General features: G+C 45.9%; 1 protein-coding gene across 6 annotated transcripts in view; it reads right to left on the reverse strand.

Moving 5' to 3' along the window:
* Window positions 1-24,402, reverse strand: part of LOC109868286 (spermatid perinuclear RNA-binding protein-like) — a 135,374-nt gene that overhangs the window by 102,439 nt on the left and 8,533 nt on the right. For 2 of the 6 annotated variants that reach the window (XM_031802604.1, XM_031802605.1), the window contains 2 exons: window positions 23,554-23,720; window positions 1,954-2,025 (listed from right to left, as the gene is read on the reverse strand). The gene's annotated coding sequence lies outside the window, so the exon portion shown is untranslated. Of the gene's footprint in view, window positions 1-1,953; window positions 2,026-4,251; window positions 4,273-20,220; window positions 20,244-23,553; window positions 23,721-24,402 lie in introns of those variants that run through there. The other 4 variants (XM_031802603.1, XM_031802606.1, XM_031802607.1 and 1 more) reach the window with 3 other exon arrangements.

The following is a 24,402-nucleotide window of genomic DNA, read 5'->3' on the forward strand; positions in this document are numbered from 1 at the left end:
AAGGTAGCCAAACATCAGGTCAGACAGTCAAGACACAGATCGACCAACCCAGCAGGCCAGCACACCGCAGTCGCCATGGCCCCATCTCTACACACACCACACTGTTGTTGACGTTGTCCTGCCGGTTTATAAAGCATTGCTCTGTGTCCTGGGCTATAAATCACACACAGTGTTGAGATGAGAACCCTGGCTGCCACATCTGCAACACATCAGGGCATATAGAGAGACAAAGACAGCTAGCTAGACAAACGCCTGGTCTATTGTCTCTCTGCGTCGGCTCTGTCCGGGCTGTGGAAGACCTGGGTTCAAACAGTAGGCCCTATTTATTTCCTTTCAAATACTCTGGCTGTGCTCGATTGCGCTTGCTTGGATCTGGCACAATGAAAACAATGGAATAGTCCCAAAAGCGCAAGCCCTGCCCATCTGGCACTTGGTCTCCAGGTAGGCTCAAGCAACCGCTCAAAGTATTTGAATGAAAGCAGGACTATTCTCTGTGCTTCAGCTCCGCCTCCGGGTGGAAGAAGGCCTTAAAGGGATAGTACATGGAAAAATCTATATTTGGGTCAAATGACCTTGACCTTGAGTTGTGTCTGAAGCCCCGCAACATAATCCACAATAATCCATGATTTACTTATGGCTCTAGCCTGGAGTTAGCATATTAGCATCGTCAGATTTGATGAGCGGAAACGCATTTCGGTTGAATGAATTCTAACGGACTAGGTATCCCCTTACCCAATCATTTCCCCAAAAACCGCACTGCAAGGGGAAACACTGACACTGCCTTTTGAGAAGGTGATGGGCCAATGCCCAGGGTCAGTCAGGAGTCAGGTCACAGGTTGACACATCGAGTTTGTCGAGTCGTCGTGCAGACAGATCCCAAAGAAATCCCCCCGCCCTGTCTAGTTATCCCCCCGCCCTGTCTAGTTATCCCCCCGCCCTGTCTACGGCATAACACTTAGTTACACACTCTTACCGCACCGGATGTTGTCGAGAGGTTTTCCCACGTTTATTTGTCTCCCGTACAACCACCACAAACATCCAGCAGACACACTCGCAGCACGCTAAGGCTGGTTCTGTGTGACAGACACTGTGCTCGGTAAACACTAATGACGGAGAACACACCCCTGACAAACACTGACATGTCACCGACCCGGTGTGTCACTTAATATTGCGACTGCATCCTCATTGGGGAAACACAGACAGTTGTTTTTAGAACAACAGAGTATTTACTAGTTATGAAAGCGTTCAACTGCGTCTTCTGTTATGGCTAAAGTGGACATCTAATTTAATCAAATAGGCTATAGGCCTAATCTCATTTATTCCAGCTAACCTAATATGATAAATTAAGGAACACACACACACACGTTTCATCCACTCAGTGTCTGTGTGTGACTTGAGGCCGAGTGTCCGGTGGGGTTAGAGAGGCCAGTGGCCTTGCTGCTGAGTCAGAGGGTGAACATGAGAGCCCACACACACACACACACACACACACACACACTCTGACACACCGACGCTGCTCATTTTCCGGTTGACTGAGCAGCTCTGTACACAGGGAGAAACGCAGTGCTCGGGCCTCCCAGCCCCCGAGCACTACTATCCAACTCACTGAGGGGACTCCCTCCCTGACGGTCTCCCTCCCTGTATCACTGTCTTGACTTTATTTTCTACAACACAGCCTGTGGGGAATGGTTTCATATACGTCCAAGTTTCACTGGCTTATTCAATTATTACATTAACATTACGAGAAGCCAATTCCCATTAGGAATAACCCAAGGACAGTCACTCCTCGTCTATACTGTCACTGTACACAGAACCGGTTCAAGTCCCAAGGACAGTGGGTCCTATCTGACACGGTGCTGCTGCCCAATGGGGTTATCCAGTGCAGTATGCTACTAGCCTAGATGCATTAGCCAGGGCAGCATGGTGCATGGTGACCCATTCTGAGATCCTTACCTTGCGCAGTACTTTCCTCTTGTCCCTCTGCGGCCCGGTGTTGCGGTCTCAGGATGGGTTCGGAACCTCTACCTGGCAGCACGAAGAAAGAGGTCAAAGATCAGGCATCGACACCTCCATCTGTGTTACATACACTACTACACAGTATATTCACAGAATAATAAGTCATATATTCATTCATCACATTGATACAACCTATTCCAGACAATATTCATTTATGTCATTTTGTTGATAGAGAACTCACTCCCGCCCCCCCAGCCTAAACTGAACTGAGGAAAACATCACAGCTCTAGGCTGGCTTTCTGATACACCACTCCCTAATTATCTGTGTGTGTGTGTGTGTGTGTGTGTGTGTGTGTGTGTGTGTGTGTGTGTGTGTGTGTGTGTGTGTGTGTGTGTGTGTGTGTGTGTGTGTGTGTGTGTGTGTGTACAGTCTTGGCCAAAAGTTTTGAGAATGACACAAATATACATTTGTATGATGGCAATTTGCATATACTCCAGAATGTTATGAAGAGTGATCAGATGAATTGTAATTAATTGCAAAGTCCCTCTTTGAAATGCAAATGAACTGATTCCCCCAAAAAACATTTCCACTGCATTTCAGCCCTGCCACAAAAGGACCAGCTAACATCATGTCAGTGATTATCTCGTTAACACAGGTGTGAGTGTTGACGAGGACAGGGCTGGAGATCACTCTGTCATGCTGATTGAGTTCGAAAAACAGACTGGAAGCTTCAAAAGGAGGGTGGTGCTTGGAATCATTGTTCTTCCTCTGTCAATCATGTTTACCTGCAAGGAAACACATGCCATCATCATTGCTTTGCACAAAAAGGGCTTCACAGGCAAGGATATTGCTGCCAGTAAGATTGCACCTAAATCAACCATTTATCGGATCATCAAGAACTTCAAGGAGAGCGGTTCAATTGTTGAGAAGAAGGCTTCGGGGCGCCCAAGAAAGTCCAGCAAACGCCAAGACCGTCTCCTAAAGTTGATTCAGCTGTGGGATCGCGGCACCACCAGTACAGAGCTTACTCAGGAATGGCAGCAGGCAAGTGTGAGTGCATCTGCATGCACAGTGAGGCGAAGACTTTTGGAGGATGGCCTGGTGTCAAGAAGGGCAGCAAAGAAGCCACTTCTCTCCAGGAAAAACATCAGGGACAGACTGATATTCTGCAAAAGGAACAGGGATTGGACTGCTGAGGACTGGACTAAAGTCATTTTCTCTGATGAATCCCCTTTCTGATTGTTTGGGGCATCCGGAAAAAAGCATGTCCGGAGAAGACAAGGTGAGCGCTCCATCAGTCCTGTGTCATGCCAACAGTAAAGCATCCGGAGACCATTCATGTGTGGGGTTGCTTCTCAGCCAAGGGAGTGGGCTCACTCACAATTTTACCTAAGAACACAGCATGAATAAAGAATGGTACCAACACATCCTCCGAGAGCAACTTCTCCCAACCATCCAGGAACAGTTTGGTGACGAACAATGCCTTCTCCAGCATGATGAAGCACCTTGCCATAAGGCAAAATTGATAACTAAATGGCTCGGGGAACAAAACATTGATATTTTGGGTCCATGGCCAGGAAACTCCCCAGACTTTAATCCCATTGAGAACTTGTGGTCAATCCTCAAGAAGTGGGTGGACAAACAAAACCCCACATATTCTGACAAACTCCAAGCATTGATTATGCAAGAATGGGCTGCCATCAGTCAGATTGTGTCCCAGAAGTTAATTGACAGCATGCCAGGGCGGATTGCAGAGGTCTTGAGAAAGAAGGGTCAACACTGCAAACATTGACTCTTTACATTAACTTCATGTAATTGTCAATAAACGCCTTTGACACTAATGAAATGCTTGTAATTATACTTCAGTATTCCATAGTAACATCTGGCAAAAATATCTAAAGACACTGAAGCAGCAAACTTTGTGGAAATGTATATTTGTGTCATTCTCAAAACTTTTGGCCACGACTGTACATGTCTGTGTGTATATGTGTGTGTGTACAGCAGCACCAGCACAAGCACAGGAGAGGAGAGCAGAGCAGAGCCTGAGGGCAGGCAGCTCCGTAATCGCTCTGGTCTGTGAGCTCCACTACTGAGTGATTACAGGTGCCTCGAACAGAGCAACAAACACACACACACACAGCCAGCGGCTCCATTCACTGGGGTTGCAGTGTGATGGAGAAACAACCCTCCAGTAGGTCATCAGACAAACCGATACAAACACACAGACATTCAGTAAATAGTTTCCAATCGACAATCCTTCTCAATGGCCAGTGTGAGTTGGCTACAGCACTTACAGAGTCCAGACCGAGCCCTTTTCTGCAGTCCTAATCCTTCTCATCTAAGTCCCCTGAAGTCCAGCATGAGAGGGGCTCACACATCTCCACATCGCAAGTGTGTTTACCGACAGACACACTGAGGGTTTAGCAGATCCTCCATCTGAGCTGTTGCTCACCCTCGCCCTCTCCTCCTCCTCCTCTCTCCACTACCCCACCAACCACAAATCATCTCCTCTCCCTCCCTCCTTTCTCCTCTCCTCTCGTGTCATTCAGCCCCTGCCTGTCCCCGAGTCTGGAGATTGTTTGATGATAAATACGGCAGTGAAAATTGTTTTCTCGCCCAGAGACAGTCAGTGACACCGCCAGCCCATCTCTAATCTCGACGATGTAGGAGAAATGTATTTGCATCTCTGTGACTGCTGCATTTATGAGCCAGCAGCATCTTTTATCCTTGGAAAGGGAAAGTAAAGGGTGGTGTTATGAAAAGAGAGAGAACGAGAAAGGAGAGAGAGAGAAAGAGAGAAAGGGGAGAAAGAGAGAAAAAGGAGAGATTGAGAGAAAGGCGAGAGAGAGAGAGAGAGAGAGAGAGAGAAAAAGGAGAGATTGAGAGAAAGGCGAGAGAGAGAGAGAGAGAAAAAGGAGAGATTGAGAGAAAGGAGAGAGAGAGAGAGAGAGAGAGAGAGAGAGAGAGAGAGAGAGATAAGCAAAAGGCCTGTGCTTCATTAAAGCAGACCACAGAGGAGTCTGGTAGAAACATTGTCAGCCACAAGCAGCTGTGCATGATTTTACAACAATAGCAACACGGCCAGGATCGCTCCAAACTGCTCTCACCATTTTTTACAAGGGAACTGAGCAATGGGAGGTTTATGATTTAGTAAAATATTGACAAGTCTTCTGACTGGCTGCTGCAGCATAAAGGGAAGGTCAGCTGTCTGTGTGCGCAGTGCATGAACTGTCAAAATGTCTAAAACTCCACTTGCCGACAGAATATATATATATCAACTAGATCATACTAACACCACCGAAGGGCTGGCACAATTACTGTACCTGTGTAACCAACAGTTATTTTATTTATTTATTTTACCTTTATTTAACCAGGCAAGTTAGTTAAGAACAAATTCTTATTTTCTATGACGGCCTAGGAACAGTGGGTTAACTGCCTGTTCAGGGGCAGAATGACAGATTTGTACCTTGTCAGCTCGGGGGTTTGAACTTGCAACCTTCCGGTTACTAGTCCAACGCTCTAACCACTAGGCTACCCTGCCTAGTGATGAAGACTGTCATGAAAATGGAGGGGAAAAAACTCTATAACCATTTTTGGTTTGTTTATGGGGTTGGGGGGACGGGGCGAACAACCGACTGAAGACAGGATGGCCGGGCAGTTGCGTCCAGCCATCCTGTCCGTTGCTCCTTGCTGAAATAAGCACGGTCTTGTAGCAAACAGTATTTGATGTTAACTGATGTGGCTCATGCAATGGAGTGGATTTCTTGTCATGCCAGTTGAGTTGAATCAACAAATCACAGTACATATTGATGTGTACACTTCCTGCTTTTACTTCCTGCTTTGCTCCTATAGGTACACTTGCTATGGCCACCAGTCCACCCACTATGCAATCATTGACTTGAATGGGGACGACCGTTCTAATAGTTCTATTTCTATGCCAGCACATGCAGTCAGGAGGGGAGGAGAGGAGATATTTTTAAACATGTGCTATTCGAATGGTTATTACAGAGAACGCAGTCATTTGGCTGGCCAATTACAGTCATCCACCATTCCATGACCGTCACAGCCCAAAACACAAAACTGATTCACCAATTAAGATGTCTATGATTATTAGAATGTTTTCCATTCCTCAACTGCACAGAGAGATTTTATCATCTCAGAATGCTGACTTGGTGTGGGGCCATAGAAATATAATTCCTAGAAGGGAAACCCATTCAAGTCAATGTTCCATGACCGGCAGCCATGTTGAGTGTACTTCTAGGCTTTTTCTACAAGCTTCCTGGGCTACTTGTTAGATGATTAAAGGGACTTTAAAGTGTTCTTTGACCTATCAGCTAAAAAGGCTCCTAGAGCTGTGTGTGCATTGAACAGCTTCCAGCAGCACTCTCATTAAAAACTGTAGCTAGGCTAATTGTGACCTGATCAATGGGCTGAAAAAACCTTGATTAGACTGCAAAGGATAAAATATTTTATTTTGAGATTCTGGCCTTCTACTACACTGTGACCCTCATTTAAGGGCGTGTGGATAAAGAAATAAGATCAGCAAAATAAACGTCCCTTTTTCAGGACCCTGTCTTTCAAAAATAATTAGTAAAAATCCAAATAACTTCACAGATCTTCATTGTAAAGGGTTTAAACTCTGTTTCCCATGCTTGTTCAATGAACCATACACAATTAATGAACATGCACAATTAATGAACATGCACATTAATGAACATGTACATGCACCTGTGGAACGGTCGATAAGACACTAGCTTACAGGCGGTAGGTAATTAAGGTCACAGTTATGAACACAAAAGAGGCCTTTCTACTGACTCTGAAAAACACCAAAAGAAAGATGCCCAGGGTCCCTGCTCATCTGCGAGAACGTGCCTTAGGCATGCTGCAAGGAGGCATGAGGACTGCAGATGTGGCCAGGGCAATACATTTCAATGTCCGTACTGTGAGACGCCTAAGACAGCGCTACAGGGAGACAGGATGGACAACTGATCCTCATGTGGTACCCTTCCTGCAGGCTCATTCTGACATGAACCTCCAGCATGACAATGCCACCAGCCATACTGCTCGTTCTGTGCATGATTTCCTGCAAGACAGGAATGTCAGTGTTCTGCCATAGCCAGCGAAGCCCGGATCTCAATCCCATTGAGCACGTCTGTTGGATCGGAGGGTGAGGGCTAGGGCCATTCCCCCCAGAAATGTCCGGGAACTTGCAAGTGCCTTGGTGGAAGAGTGGGGTAACATCTCACAGCAAGAACAGGCAAATCTGGTGCAGTCCATGAGGAGGAGATGCACTGCAGTACTTAATGCAGCTGGTGGCCACACTGACTGTTACTTCTGATTTTGACCCCCCTTTGTTCAGGGACACATTATCCCATTTCTGTTTGTCACATGTCTGTGGAACTTGTTCAGTTTATGTCTGAGTTGTTGAATCTTATGTTCCTACAAATATTTACACATGTTAGGTTTGCTGAAAATAAACAAAGTTGACAGTGAGAGGATGTTAATGTTTTTACTGAGTTTACATCTAATATCGAATCAAATTTATTTATATAGCCCTTCTTCCATCAGCTGATATCTCAAAGTGCTGTACAGAAACCCAGCCTAAAACCCCAAACAGCAAGCAATGCAGGTGTAGAACCTAGAGAGGAACCAGGCTATGTGGGGTGGCCAGTCCTCTTCTGGCTGTGCCGGGTGGAGATTATAAATGACCAGCATTGTCAAATAATAATAATCACAGGCAGAACAGATGAAACTGGAGCAGAAGCACGGCCAGGTGGACTGGGGACAGCAAGGAGTCTGTACTATGGAACTATAATACTATGGAAAAGATCTTGCCAAAAATATAGACAAAATATGTTGACAAACCAGGTAGCTAATCTAGACTACCAAATAATAAAACAGGTTTACAGCAGGGTTGTGCTCAATTCAGAATTCCATTCTTACATTTTAATTGAACTTGAAGTTGTAAACAGGATACAGAAGTGCAATTAGAATTTGAATGAAAGGATATAGAATTTTATTCAGTAAAATTCAATGAAATTCAAATGCCTCTTCTATTCTATAGTAGGTGTAGTCTAACAACTTACTCAGTGGCCAGTTTATTAGGTCCACCGTTCGTTCAAGAAAATGGTTTGCTCCCTACAGACTGTGAGTCACGTGGCCGTGGTTCGCTTTATAAAGCAGGTAGACACTCACACCCTGATCTGTTTCACCAGTCTTTGTGCTTGTCTCCATCCCCCTCCAGGTGTCGCCCATCTTCCCCATTATCCCCAGTGTATTTATACCTGTGTTCTCTGTTTTTCTGTTGCCAGTTTGTTTTGTCCGTCAAGCCGACCAGTGGTTTTCCCCTTGCTCCTGTCTTTTTCTATAGTTCCTGTTTTCCTGACCTTTCTGTCTAAACTGACCCTGAGCCTGCCTACCGTTCTGTACCTTGTCACACCACCCTGGATTACTGACCTCTGCCTGCCCTTGACCTGTTGTTTTGCCTGCCCCTGTTCTTGTAATAAACGTTTGTTACTTCGACACTGTCTGCATCTGGGTCTTTCCTAAAATGTGATACAGACAGGCATCCAGTTACTATTCGATTGAACGTTCGCAACTTTGAGCATGGTATGATCGTCAGTGCCAGGCGCGCCAGTTCCAGTATCTCAGAAATCTCTGGCCTCCTGGGCTTTTCACGAGTCTAGGGTTTACAAAGAACAGTGCAACAAAACCAAAAACATCCAGTCAGCGGCAGTCCTGTGGGCGAAAACAGCTCGTTGATGAGAGGTCGAAGGAAAATGGCAAGAATTGTGCAAGCTAACAGGCAGGCCACAAACAGGAAAATAACGGCGCAGTACAAAAATGGTGTTCCCGAACAGCATCTCGGAACGCACAACCTGTCGGTCCTTGTCGTTGATGGGCTATTGCAGCAGACAACCACACCAGGTTCCAGTCCTATCAGCTAAAAACAAGAAGTGGCTCTAGCGGGAATGCGATCACCAATTAAGGAGTAGAAAAACAGTGCCTGGTCCGACGAATCCAGGTTCTTGTTGTTGTAGGCTGATGGCAGAGTCAGGATTTGGCGTAAGCAGCATGAGTCCATGGCCCCAAACCTCCTGGTGTCAACGATACAGGCTGGTGGCGGTGGAGTAATGGTGTGGGGAATGTTTTCCTGGCACAAATTAGGTCCCTTGATACCAATTAAGCAACATGTCCATGCCCTGAAGAATTCAGGCTGTTCTGGAGGCAAAAGGGCGCCTGACCCGGTACTAGATGGGTGTACCTAATGAACTGTGTACACAAAACATCAAGCATGTCGTTATATACAGTACCAGTCAAAAGTTTGGATACATCTACTCATTCAAGGGATTTTCTATATCTATCTATTTTATATTTGAGATTCTTCAAGTAGCCACCCTTTGCCTTGATGACAGCTTTGCACACTCTGCTCCTTCCCCCAGTACTTAATAGGAATGAAATTCTACAGGATTCTCCTTTCTCTGACACCACTTGGTATAGAGGTCCTGGATGGCAGGAGGCTTGGCCCCAGTGATGTACTAGGCCATACGCACTACCCTCTGTAGTGCCTTGCGGTTGGAGGCGGAGCAGTTGTCATACCAGGCAGTGATGCTCTCGATGGTGCAGCTGTAGAACCTTTTGAGGATCTGAGGACCTATGCCAAATCCAAGTCTCCTGACGGGGAATAGGTTTTGTCGTGCCCTCTTCACGACTCTCTTGGTGTGCTAGGACCATGATAGTTTGTTGGTAATGTGGACAACAAGGAACGTGAAACTCTCAAGCTGCTCCACTACTGCCCTGTCGATGAGAATGGGGGCGTGCCCGGTCCTCCTTTTCCTGTAGTCCACAATCATCTCCTTTGTCTTGACCACGTTGAGGGAGAGGTTATTGTCCTGGCACCACACGACCAGGTCTCTGACCTCCTCCCTATAGGCTGTCTCATTGTTGGTCAGTGATCAGGCCTACCACTGTTGTGTCATCGGAAAACTTAATGATGGTGTTGGAGTTGTGTCTGGCCATGCAGTCGTGAGTGAACAGGGAGTACAGGAGGGGACTGAGCACACACCCCTGAGGAGCCCCCGTGTTGAGGATCAGCTCAGCGTGGAGGTTGTGTTGTTACCTACCCTTTCCACCTGGGACGGCGCGTCAGGAAGTCCAGGATCCAGTTGCAGAGGGAGGTGTTTAGTCCCAGGGTCCTTAGCTTAGTGATTAGCCTTGAGGGTACTATGGCGTAGAACGCTGAGCTGTAGTCAATGAACAGCGTTCTCACATAGGTGTTCCTTTTGTCCAGGTGTGAAAGGGCAGTGTGGAGTGCGACTGAGATTGCATCATCTGTGGATCTGTTGGAGCGGTATGCAAATTGGAGTGGGTCTAGGGTGTCTGGGATAATGGTGTTGATGTGAGCCATGACCAGCCTTTCAAAGCACTTCATGGCTACAGGCGGTGTATGTAATATAATAAAAGTGGCAAAAACAAATGCAGACATGAATCAAATCTTTTTTACACCGATGGGGGAATTCCAAGATAGAGGCGCGGTGGCTTCAAAACAGGTGACTGTCAGTCATCTAGTGTATATATAAATCAGTAATCAGTATGAAACAGGAAATGTGACATTGTTTTCATACTAAGAAGTGAGGTAGCAGGGTGTGACGTGCTTAAGTTAGGCCTATGCTAGGATGAGGCCAATAACTCGATCAATGCAAAGACTCCACAGTTGTCCCTAGATAAAGTAAGGCAAAAATAAACTACTATTTTGAATTGAGGCATCAACTGAACCCAAGTTATTTCCCGCCGGGGAGGAAAGAGAGAAGTGCTGTGTGTGCAGAATAACCACGCATTCGGCCGTCTCTAGCTTGACAGACAATTTGATTGAGGCATTAAACTCCACTGAAGCATCTCATGTAACCCAGCCCTAGATTGATCTGGTAAATCGTTTTTTCACACCAGTCTGACACATCATCATTTGCAGAGAAGAACTTAAAAAAGAGACAGATGCACAGTTCAACTGTATTCAATACATGTCGACTGCTATACTATATGAAACTAATGGGAAAACGGTCCATTTTGAAATCCACAGGCGTGTTCATGACACCAGTTAACCTCTCGCAGATACGGATTCTATGTAGCATAGCCCTATAGGCCTAACACAAGACAAGACAAGGGAAAGCAGGCTGCTGATTGATTATATCATGACCTCTGACTCATAAGGAGTCTGAAAACAATGACCAGTGATGGTGAATGACATGAAAATCTATTAGAGAACTAGTGTATTCAACAAGAACCAAGGGACACCACAACAGGTATTTCAAAACAGATTCCTATCATTTGTTAGGCTACACATGAAACATCTGGGAATCAACTGAGAAACAAATCCATACATGTTGAGAGAAAGGACCGGGCCCTAACACTTGCGAAACTAAATGGTTTTACCATTTCGGTTCACTGGCACCCAACAGGCCTACAATATCAAAACCATGGTCAGAAAGCCTCAGGTGGTTTAATACCATAACCCATTGCAGCTCCCTAATCAGCAAAACAATGATTCATTTCCATGCAGCCCGCACCAAAGTGACGTGACACAAAATCCACAGCGGAGCAATGTATGTCTTGTATGGGTGGGTCATCCTAAGGTAATAAATAGTATGCTATTTAAGGTAGCAAACTAGATTTAGAAAACACATTATAGAGTGTTATGTTTTTCAATTGAACCGACACCAGAGCACAGATAGGCCTGTCAGTCTGTCATTCGGTCCATCTTTCTGTATCTGCCTGTCCTTCCGTCGGTGGAATCACTAAAGGTCAGAGACGTGCTGGCTGGGCCCCCAGACACAGCAGTCTCAGTCCTAATGGTGAAAACACCTTCGGCTCCTCTGGGAATAAAACCAAACGTCACTATCCTGAGAATCCTCTCAAGTCTATCTTCTGTCCTCTTAAGTCTAGGCCTATCTATGCTGACACATATTTGCTGTTTTGGCTCTGTACTCCAGCACCTTGGAAACGACACAATGACTGGGAGGTTAAAGGTCAGACTGTCAGCTTTAATTTGATGGTATTTTCATCCATAACGGGTGAACCGTTTAGGAATTACAGCACTTTTTGTACATAGTCCCACCGCCCATTTTAAGGCGGCCAAAAGTATTGGGACAAATTCACTTATATGCGTATTAAAGTTGTCAAAAGCGTAGTATTTGGTCCCATATTCATAGCACGCAATGACTACATCAAGCGTGTGACTCTACACATTTGTTGGATGCATTTGCTGTTTGTTTGGTTATTATATTGGGCCAATTAGAAATGAATGGTAAATCCTTTATTGTGTCATTTGGGAGTCACTTTGTTTGTCCCCTAAAATGGGCTGTAATTTCTAAACGGTTCACCCGATATGGATGGAAATACCCTCAAATTAAAGCTGACAGTCTGAACTAGAGCCTCCTGGTCATTGTATCATTTCAAATCCAAAGTGCTGGAGTGCAGAGCCCGAAAAACAAACAAATGATCACTGTCCCAATACTTTTGGGGCTCACTGTATATAGGAAACAAGGTGCCATTTGGAACGCAGGCAGACACTGAGACACGTCCCACAGCGCTCCCATCCACTCCCCTCGTCTTGTCCCTTCAGCTAACGCTAACAGAAAGGAGTCACTTAACTTTCTTTGTGAGTGTAAATAGGCCCTGCTTTTCATCCCTTCACAGTCAGAGTTACCCCATAGACTTCTTAAGAGGGCGGGGGGGGTTGTTTCATCTGTTCCTCCTTGCAAAACATTGTGGTTCTCACAGAATAGCTTTCGGAGGCAATGAGGCAGAGGATAGGGTAGAATAATGGTCTCCGTCCTTGACTGATATGGGCAGACCGTAATCCAGACTTGTCAGCATACAAATGTTCACAGTGCCCTTAGTGCCAGTAGGTAAAGTACCCTAGGCCTAGCTAGCCTACAATCCAGGAGTGTTTTAGGCTAGATGTAAACGGCGTAAAAAGTTAGGCAACACGAGGGATGACTGTAGGGATCAAAGCATTGCAAACTGTGTGAAACGGCAGCTCCTTATCTGCCCCCAGCGTGTCTCAGAAACAGATGCATTCCTTGCCTCTCTGGGACACAGGAAGAGTCTCCCTGTCTTTGGAATGGACATTCTGCACAGTCCTGAAAAGTGCAGTACTATGAATCAGATTCTCCAATAAAAACAGAGGATCCCTGGCCTGACAACATGGTCTTCACACAGGCGCTTACGCTAAAAGCTTCCAGAGCTGATTTAGGATAGCAGCTGTCAAAAGTGGATACTGCTGGAGGAATTGTAGCCCATTCCTTACAGACAACACAGCTACCACAGAGAGCTGTATGTGCTAGACTCTCTGAATTCCTGAGCAGCAGTCTGAATGACATGCTTAAAACATACGCATGCACACACACTGCTCTACACACTACGCATACAGGAACGGAGCAGAGAGGCTTCTCAGCAGCAGAGCAGGCAGATTCTTCAAACCCCGTCCTCTAAACTACGCTGGATCCCAAATGGGGAACCTCACCACACACCTCTAGAGATCTCTGACTTCCACAGCATCCCAATTAGGAAATGAATGATTAGGGCAGGTTCAAGGAGTTTCTGAGCAACGCTGCTATTGGCTCGTCTGTGGTGTGGCCCACAGAGCCGGCCCTTTAAAATGACATTCAACTCAATCACTCACCTCCCCAGCCGAGTGCCCGCCAATGTTTTGCTTGTATTGTACAACCAATTAAATGTACTCTGCGTAATATAGCAATTAGTGGAAGACATAGAGCTGTTCAGTCTAAATCAAATCAAATCAAATTTTATTTGTCACATACACATGGTTAGCAGATGTTAGTGCGAGTGTAGCGAAATGCTTGTGCTTCTAGTTCCGACAATGCAGTAATAACCAACAAGTAATCTAGCTAACAATTCCAAAACTACTACCTTATAGACACAAGTGTAAGGGGATAAAGAATATGTACATAAAGATATATGAATGAGTGATGGTACAGAGCAGCATAGGCAAGATACAGTAGATGGTATTGAGTGCAGTATATACATATGAGATGAGTATGTAAACAAAGTGGCATAGTTAAAGTGGCTAGTGATACATGTATTACATAAGGATGCAGTAGATGATATAGAGTACAGTATATACGTATACATATGAGATGAATAATGTAGGGTATGTAAACATTATATTAGGTAGCATTGTTTAAAGTGGCTAGTGATATATTTTACATCATTTCCCATCGATTCCCATTATTAAAGTGGCTGGAGTTGAGTCAGTGTGTTGGCAGCAGCCACTCAATGTTAGTGGTGGCTGTTTAACAGTCTGATGGCCTTGAGATAGAAGCTGTTTTTCAGTCTCTCAGGCCCAGCTTTGATGCACCTGTACTGACCTCGCCTTCTGGATGATAGCGGGGTGAACAGGCAGTGGCTCGGGTGGTTGTTGTCCTTGATGATCTTTTTGGCCTTCCTGTGACATCGGGTGGTGTAGGTGTCCTGGAGGGCAGGTAGTTTTCCCCCGGTGATGCGTTGTGCAGACCTCACTACCCTCTGGAGAGCCTTACGGTTGTGGGCGGAGCAGTTGCCGTACCAGGCGGTGATACAGCCCGACAGGATGCTCTCGATTGTGCATCTGTAGAAGTTTGTGAGTGCTTTTGGGGACAAGCCGAATTTCTTCAGCCTCCTGAGGTTGAAGAGGCGCTGCTGCGCCTTCTTCACGATGCTGTCTGTGTGGGTGGACCAATTCAGTTTGTCTGTGATGTGTACGCCGAGGAACTTAAAACTTACTACCCTCTCCACTACTGTTCCATTGATGTGGATAGGGGGGTGTTCCCTCTGCTGTTTCCTGAAGTCCACAATCATCTCCTTAGTTTTGTTGACGTTGAGTGTGAGGTTATTTTCCTGACACCACACTCCGAGGGCCCTCACCTCCTCCCTGTAGGCCATCTCGTCGTTGTTGGTAATCAAGCCTACCACTGTTGTGTCGTCCGCAAACTTGATGATTGAGTTGGAGGCGTGCGTGGCCACGCAGTCGTGGGTGAACAGGGAGTACAGGAGAGGGCTCAGAACGCACCCTTGTGGGGCCCCAGTGTTGAGGATCAGCGGGGTGGAGATGTTGTTGCCTACCCTCACCACCTGGGGGCGGCCCATCAGGAAGTCCAGTACCCAGTTGCACAGGGCGGGGTCGAGACCCAGGGTCTCGAGCTTGATGACGAGCTTGGAGGGCACTATGGTGTTAAATGCCGAGCTGTAGTCGATGAACAGCATTCTCACATAGGTATTCCTCTTGTCCAGATGGGTTAGGGCAGTGTACAGTGTGGTTGAGATTGCATCGTCTGTGGACCTATTTGGGCGGTAAGCAAATTGGAGTGGGTCTAGGGTGTCAGGTAGGGTGGAGGTGATATGGTCCTTGACTAGTCTCTCAAAGCACTTCATGATGACGGAAGTGAGTGCTACGGGGCGGTAGTCGTTTAGCTCAGTTACCTTAGCTTTCTTGGGAACAGGAACAATGGTGGCCCTCTTGAAGCATGTGGGAACAACAGACTGGGATAGGGATTGATTGAATATGTCCGTAAACACACCAGCCAGCTGGTCAGCGCATGCTCTGAGGGCGCGGCTGGGGATGCTGTCTGGGCCTGCAGCCTTGCGAGGGTTGACACGTTTAAATGTTTTCCTCACGTCGGCTGCAGTGAAGGAGAGTCCGCATGTTTTAGTTGCGGGCAGTGTCAGTGGCACTGTATTGTCCTCAAAGCGGGCAAAAAAGTGATTTAGTCTGCCTGGGAGCAAGACATCCTGGTCCGTGACGGGGCTGGTTATCTTTTTGTAATCCGTGATTGACTGTAGACCCTGCCACATACCTCTTGTGTCTGAGCCGTTGAATTGAGATTCTACTTTGTCTCTATACTAAATGTAACAACACCGTATGCAGCAGTATTATTTTTGACAATCTGTACGGTTAAAGGTAAATCACATCCGGCCGTGATTGGGAGTCCCACGGGATGGCGCACAATTGGCCCAGGGTCATCCGGGTCTGGCCGGTGTAGGCCGTCATTGTAAATACGAATTTGTTCTTAACTGACTTGCCTAGTTAAATAAAGGCTAAATATTATTTTCTTTTTTTTAAATTGATAAAAAAATGAAATCTGACCTCTATCTTAAAAGGCAGAAGGCTGTGATCAAAATGTAAATAAATGTATCTAGCATAAACCAAAATAAACAATAAAACAATAGCCATCGGCGACCTCGGTGGACAGGTTCTGAAACTGAGGGTTTAGGTTTGGGGCTGGGCCTACTATGGCAACATGTATGCAGGGAGACAGGACAACACACACAGCGCTGTAGCCTTTGGGTAGCAGGAGTGTGAACTGTCGTCCTCTACAAAGACTCCTATGTTGGTCTGGAGAAAACACACACACACAAACCCTTTGCTCCCCATATACTACCGGAGCTGGGCGGCTGGAGGAGGCCCAGGGCTGGCATAGGACGTCCTTTTCTGTCCCCCCCCGTCATCCAGAGAGGCGGCTCCTGGTCATAAATAACACCCGGGGGGAGAGCGGGAGCCTAAATATTTGCATTGCACACTATCCCTTTCCTCCCGGCAAAGGCCATGTACAGGCACATGTTTTCTAGCTCGTCGCTACGCTCCATGACAGTGATGTGGTGTGGGGTGGTAAAATAGCATGGCCATCCCGCAACATCTGTATTTTGTACTAAAAGCACTCTAGTATGTTAGATGGGAAAGGCAACATGGGAGATTAAGAGAGGTTTATTTAAAGTACTTTGTTCATTTACGTTAATGACACAAATCATAATATAACCACGAGACCTAACTCAAAGCCATGGCATAACAGCTGGAATACTTGTCCGTCCGGCGAGACCTGGGTTGGAAAGAAAAGCCTATTCGTTTTCATTCCAAAATACTTTCTCTGCGCTCGACTGGCGCAATACAACCGATACAATAGGCCAGCCACCAAAGTGCAAACCCTGCCCACTCCAGGCACACTCCTACCACCCAAACGCTCAAAGTTGATCAAAGTGGAAGAAACAGGCCACTAGGTCAACCCACTAGGTCTGTAATCAAGGTGTGTAAGACACATTGAAGAGGACTGTACCTGGCCAACTCTTCCATCATCCTGTCCTAGCTAGCTCCCAAGAAACCTGACAGCCCAGCAGCCATTGTTAGATAAGGCCAAGGTTTGGGAACAAGACACATTAAAAAAGAAGAACAACAAGTAAGAAACAAAGTCTAAATGTAACTGCAAGGGGCTTTCTTCTTCCTTCCTTTTTTTAACAAAATCTGGGCCAGACCCAATTATTTCACTTTCGTCTCCAGGTTGCCATGGCTACGGCCTTCGCCTCTCGTGTTTTAGTCGTCTTGTGTTTTAGAAATGGAGAAATTCACCGCCCTAGCCAGCCAGGCATGAGGTGGAGGAGGAAGCTTCTCTCAAACTCACCCCCCCCTGGGATTTCTGCACAGTGTGTGTGTGTCTGTCTGCTCAGAGAACATCTACGCAAAGAGGTCAGAACAAAATGTTCCTTAACAAACACAACAACTTGACTATTTCCTTTACGCCATCAATATCAATTTATTTGGTTCAAACAATCGGAACACAGGATTCTACACTCGAACCCCTTAGCAGAGGGCTAGCAGAGTTGTTCTCGGTGTCGCTAACTTAGAAACTGAGTGGCAGGCAGCCTCAGGCCTGTAGATGGCGCCAGTTTAGTGAGGCTCTGAACAGCAGGGGCGCCAGAGGGCCACAGGAGAGGGCACTGGAGAAGGCACAGGTGGAGGTAAACAAGAAACTGCAGACGCACTCCTGATAACCCTGATTCAGCCTCCGCTGCAGATGCAGAGAGAGAGAGGTCGAGAGAGAGAGAGAGAGAGGCCCCCCAGAGACTGCACCATCCTGCTACCGCTTCTGTACACAGGGCTAAGGGGAGGGGGTGACAGAGACAGATCTGTGTGTGTGTGTGTGTGTGTGTGTGTGCTGCAGTCGGTCGATGCACTGTGGTTGCACCATGTGTCACCTTGCTTGCTTCGCCAAAGGAACTCGAGGTTAAGATGTCACAACAGATGTGTGTAAGCAAATAGCCTGACGACAATGATACAAACTATACGGATCAACATTTTGGCAACATTTGCCTTTGCTCCCAAAAAGCACACCGACGCACTCTCCTCATCTCTCTCTCCTCTTCCTGGTCCACCCATCCTTCATCATTAGGCAGCAGATGGATGACCTGTCCCAAACCTCCCCCTCTCCCCCTGATGTGGAGGAACGAGGGGAGGAGGTGGTGATTCGGTCGGTGAGGACAGGGCAGCAGCCATTGTCTCCTCCTGTTGAATATGTTTAGAAAGATAACGTCTGCTGCAAAGTAAACTGGGTCAGTAGAATTCCCAGGGAACCTGTGAGCTGCTACTGGAGAGGGAGTGGAGTGGGGAGGCATAGGTAGCCAGTCGTATCTATGCAGAACAGAACGCAGCTCATCTCAACCCGCCGCTGGCTCTTTTCTACCAACCTGAGGCTGGTTGTTCCTCTGGGCCCACACTCTCTCTCTCCCCCTCCTGGCTCTTTTCTGCCGGCCTGACGATCAAAGCAGACTGGTCCCTTCCTTCCACTCCCCCCTCAACTGGATCATTACCGAACCAGTCAGACAGACAAACATTGACTGTGCTGTTCTATTCAATCACATGATGCGTGTCTTCTCTCCACTGGGTCAGGCTATGAAACACTGACTGTCCTAGACCTACATTGTGACTGTAATGGTCACTCTTTGTTAAAACATATCAATCTTTATAAAAAACGACTGCATTTCAGCATATCCATCTCTTTTCCTGAGAACCAACTTGGATTAATTCATTGGCCATCTGGATTAACCTGCTCAGGTCAGGTTCTTATGTTAGTCTTAAATAGGCAGCAGGGCTCAGGAGGTCAGAAATAGCAGGAGCTGACAGCAGCGTAACCTGACCATGTGGTCATTGAGAAACGAGAGAGAGATCTCCTCTAGTCGGTTTAACCTACTGCTGTTCCAAGACAACAACAACAGGTGACTCCAGGTTTTTCTGTAAAGAGATTAACAGAGACTAGCACTAAACAAGGTGAGGATTATCGAATTTAGCCCATAGGAATACCCCGAGTGGCGCAGCGGTCTGAGGCACTACATTGCAGTGCTAGAGGCATCCCTACAGACCCTGGTTCGATCCTGGGCTGTATCACAACCGGACGTGATCTGGGGTCCCATAGGGGCGGCGCACAGCCCACGCTGAAATGGAGATTACAGAACAACAACACTGCCCTAACCAGGCAGTGCTATTCATGGAACCCGCCTGGTGAAGACCCGAAGGGTCAAAACTTTGTCAATTAAGCACTAGAGCATAGATTGGTTTTTGCAGACAGTCCCCCCCCCCACCCACCTGGAATGGAGGGTTGATCCTGTGTCCCTCTGTTTTTGTTCTGAAATGACCCTACATTGGGTTAAAACGCAAGACTGGGTTTTCATTAAGGACCAGTTCTATTTTAGGTACTAGAGTCTATAATACTTAGGATAAACAATCAAATACAATTATATGGGGAACTGGGGAAATGTAAATGTTGCAGTTCCTATTGGAAACAGCTAGAGTTGAGTACAAGTGGGAGAGAAATTCTCAAATGTTTTGAGAAAGACTGACAGTGGATTAGTGTTGCACGGTATACTGAAACGTCGGTACTTTTTAGATCAATTATTTTCTATTTAACTAGGCAAGTCAATTAAGAATAGAATCTTATTTACAATGACGGCCTACTTTACAACAACCAAAACACGGTTTCTGTAGTAGAGTTTGTGTTACGTTCGGGACTTCTGTCAAATGTGTCTCACGTGATTGAGATGATCAAGTCTGTATCAGCGCTGCCCCTTCGTAGCGTGAAGAGCAAAGTGCCTGCCCCACTTACTTATTTATTGCTAGAGCTATCTGAGCTGCATTAGCTCTCCAGTCCCCACTCACGCTGCAAAAGAGTTAACGAACTTGAATAATGCGTCACGGCATGTAGAAATGTTGAAACTGTTCATTACTATTTTCAAAAACAATGTCCATCCAGGTTAGAACACTTCATTCAACACGGTACCGATAGCTTTCTGCTTTAATTGTGGGTTAACTTTCTTTGCTAGTTTACAGCTGAACTCACTAACCTAGTATGCAAAATATGCTGATTGTCACAAAAAAAAACATGAATCATTCACATCGTCTCCCTCGCCACCAAAAACTCATCACTTCTTCGTCTTCCTTTACCTACCGTCTGGTTTCCACTAGATTCCATACCCACAAAGTCAGAGTCCACCGCCACATTCTGACGTCATTAATTTCTTAAAGAGACAGCGCACACTTTTAGAAAAGAAGCGATTGCTTCTTCTTCTGACAACACAACAGTGGAGTGAAATTGTCTCCTACGCCGTAACATCCCCATTTTCTAGTAGTCTAGAAAATATGACTACAATACCCTGGAGACTGAGCGCCATGATATGATGCCGGTGCGACGGGAGTCAGAGACACAAGCGTTGCCAATTCAAGTCTGAGTGACTGTAATAGGACAGGTGAAGCCAGAGCCAAGGAAACAGATGCAGATATAACAAAACATGAATGCATTAGACACACCAAGCTGGTGGTACAACAGCTCCGTGTGTGTGTGTGTGTGTGTGTGTGTGTGTGTGTGTGTGTGTGTGTGTGTGTGTGTGTGTGTGTGTGTGTGTGTGTGTGTGTGTGTGTGTGTGTGTGCGCATGTGTTGGGGGGGGGGGGTAAAACATATGTGTGTGCATCTGAAACAACACGCACGCGTGCGCACACACATACACACGCCTTGACAAAACACACAAGCACACACACCTTGAAAAAGCACACAGACACCTGGCTGCTTATTCTCCTCTGTCCTCTGGCATCTTAGCTCACCTTGGCCCAGAAACATCACTAGAGCCAGGACTCACCGTCTGCACCTCCCCGGACCCCCTGTCATGACATAAGCCTAATGTACACCCTACACAATACCCAACACAAGAACTACAATTAGATACGGAAAAAATGAAGATTCTGCATTGCGTACGTAAGTTAGGCCAATAGAGTCTGTACTCGCTCCAGGGGAAAACATGGAGAAACAAAGGAGGGAGGGAGCAGATTCTGTTAGCTGGTTGGCTAAAATCCTGAGGATTTGAGGGAAGTGAGAAATGAGGGATGGATACGCAGCTGGAAGTTTCACAGAGCCTGGGATATTTTCCAATTACACACCAGCCTTAAGGGCTTATAGGGCTGGCTGCTGTGCTTTGAGGAATGACCTTCCTGGAAATAATGGTCCTGTGTGTGTGTGTGTGTGTGTGTGTGTGTGTGTGTGTGTGTGTGTGTGTGTGTGTGTGTGTGTGTGTGTGTGTGTGTGTGTGCGCACACCAGGAAGTATTACTTTTTTCATTATCAGAATCAATATCAAAACATGTAGTATAGTGACACCGGGCCAAATAGCCAAATACATGAGGTAACACAAGTCATTAATCAGATCAAAATACTCTGACACACGTGACCATGTTTACCCTGTCTACCCGATTGGCAGGGTTCTGCGGAGGAAAGAACATATTACTACGTACACAGCTGTCAACTGGCTGACAGCGGTGGTGGAGATGCGGCAGCCAACACCATAGAGACCCCTCCATATGTCTGTCTGTCCGTAACTTCCACACTTTCCTAATTGTCTGACTGATGTGTGCATACACCACACACCACACACACATACTATAGTATACAGCACCGGTAAAAGGGCCTGCTCAATTTAAAATGTGGTATTCGAGTAGTTTTGTTGCTCACTTACAATTACATTTGGAAACAGGTTACTTGGCTGTGGGGTAACTGAACAGAATATATACAGATATATATATATATATACAGCACCAGCCAAACGTTTGGACACATCTACTCATCCAAGGGTTTTTCTTTGTTTTGACTATTTTCTACATTGCAGAATAATAGCGAAGACATGAAAACTATGAAATAACACATATGGAATCATGTAGTAACCAAACATGTGTTAACAAATCAAAATATATTTGAGATTTGAGATTGCAGAATGCTGTAGTAGCCATGCTGGTTAAGTGTGCCTTGAATTCTAAATAAATCACTGACAGTGTTACCAGCAAAGCACCCTCACACCATCACACCTCCTCCTCCATGCTTCACGGTGGGAACCTCACATGCAGAGATCATCTGTTCACCTACTCTGTATCTCACAAAGACACGGCGGATGGAACCCAAAATCTCAAATTTGTACTCATCAGACCAAAGGACAGATTTCCACTGGTCTAATGTCCATTGCTTGGCCCAAGCAAGTCTCTTCTTATTATTGGTGTCCTTTAGTAATGGTTTCTTTTCAGCTATTCGACCATGAAAGCCTGATTCACACAGTCTTCTCTGAACAGTTGATGTTGAGATGCGTCTGGTGAATAATTTATTTGGGCTGCAATTTCTGAGGCTGGTATATCTAATGAACGAATCCTCTGCAGCAGAGGTAACTCTGGGTCTTCCTTTCCTGCGGCGGTCCTCATGAGAGCCAGTTTCATCATAGTGCTTGATGGTTTTTGCGACTGCACTGGAAGAAACTTTCAAAGTTCTTGAAAGTTTCTGTATTGACTGACCTTCATGTTTTAAAGTAATAATAGACTGATATTTCTCTTTGCTTATTTGAGCTGTTCTTGACATAATATGGACTTGGTCTTTTACCAAATAGGGCTAACTTCTGTATTCCACCCCTACCTTGTCACAACACAACTAATTGGCTTAAACACATTACAAAGGAAAGAAATTCAACAAATTACATTTTAACAAGGCATACCTGTTCATTGAAATGCATTCCAGGTGACTACTTCATGAAGCTGGTTGAGAGAATGCTAAGAGTGTGCAAAGCTGTGATCAAGGCAAAGGGTGGCTACTTTGAAGAATCTCAAATATAAAATATATTTTGGTTTGTTTAACACTTTTTTGGTTACCACATGATTCCATATGTGCTATTTCATAGTGTTGATGTCTTCACTATTATTCTACAATGTAGAAAACAGTAATAAATGAAGAAAAAAAGGAGTAGGTGTGTCCAAACCTTTGACTGGTACTATATATTGCAATGCAACATATTGGAAGGAAGCATCCACCTCACATGTCAAAAGATCCAGTTCCTCTGACAAGCCAAGGGGCAGCAAATTCAAAGATTGTCTGTTTATACAGTAGACACAGAAAAAGAAAAGACATTCTTTCACAAGGCGAAATAATGAAATAATGCCTTGACAAGACAAAATGTGAAGTAGGCAGAGAAGCGGTCGGTCGCTTGGTGCTCGTCTTCCCGGGTTGACAGTGAGGGATTCTGCCTGTCAGTCACGTGTGTACTGGAGTGAAACTGACATATAGGCTATGTGGCTCTGTCTGGGATCCTCTGGAGAAATATGGCCGATCGGCCAGCTGCTGTTGAGCCCAGAGTTGTCACTGCAGCTTTCTGACTAGACTAGACTAGAATGGAACCTAGTTCTGACAGGGGCGAAATGGCCGTAATAGGGGGTGGGGACTGCAGAATTAAAAGCTTGGCAAGTACACATGTGTTCATACCTTGCTCGTTGGGATGAGAATATCCCTGTGGGGACTGAGTGAGGATGACTGCCTCACTTCTCTAGACTTCTCCCACTTGTTTTCTCCAGTGCTGTGATTCACTGGGTTCCCAGGTGCCTGCGATTTCCCCCTGACCCGGCTCACAGCTCCATCTGTTACTCTTGAATCTATTTCAAACAAAACGTGAAACACAGCTCAGTACGGTGGGTGAAACTGGAAATGTAGAAATCACAACCATCACATCCATATTGCTCACACCTTTCCTTCCTCTTCATCCCTTCTTACAGCAATGGTGCTATCCGAGACTTTACACCCCCAGTTTCTCCTTTCTCCCTGTGTCCTTCCGCTAGCTACACAGTGCGTGTGTGTCCTTTAGTCTAGGGCAGAAATGGGGCCACGGTTCCCCCTCACCTCTCGCCACAGAGAAGAACATGGCTCAAACCAGCTGTTTTTTATCAATATTCACAGCGCTATCTTACCTAACCTGCAGAGTACAGGCCTACACAAACTCACACACACTCCTAGTCCTGACTCTCCTTTCATGTAGCTCTAATAATTCACCCAGCGAGCGAGCTGCAATCAGAGAATCATGCTCTAATTGGTTCATTCTCTCAGGGGGGCAACTGACGTTTAGGCTAATATCCAGTAAAATAGTGTGTGTGTGTGTGTGTGTGTGTGTGTGTGTGTGTGTGTGTGTGTGTGTGTGTGTGTGTGTGTGTGTGTGTGTGTGTGTGAAAGCTTACCGTATGCTTACCAGTCTAAACAGTTTGCGCATATATTAGGGCAAAAACAAATGACTTGAGGAGCACTGCACCAAACATCCTAGTTAGATGTAAAATTGCGCAACTA

This window comes from Oncorhynchus kisutch, linkage group LG23 (genome assembly GCF_002021735.2).
Source record: "Oncorhynchus kisutch isolate 150728-3 linkage group LG23, Okis_V2, whole genome shotgun sequence".
Classification (NCBI taxonomy): domain Eukaryota; kingdom Metazoa; phylum Chordata; class Actinopteri; order Salmoniformes; family Salmonidae; genus Oncorhynchus; species Oncorhynchus kisutch.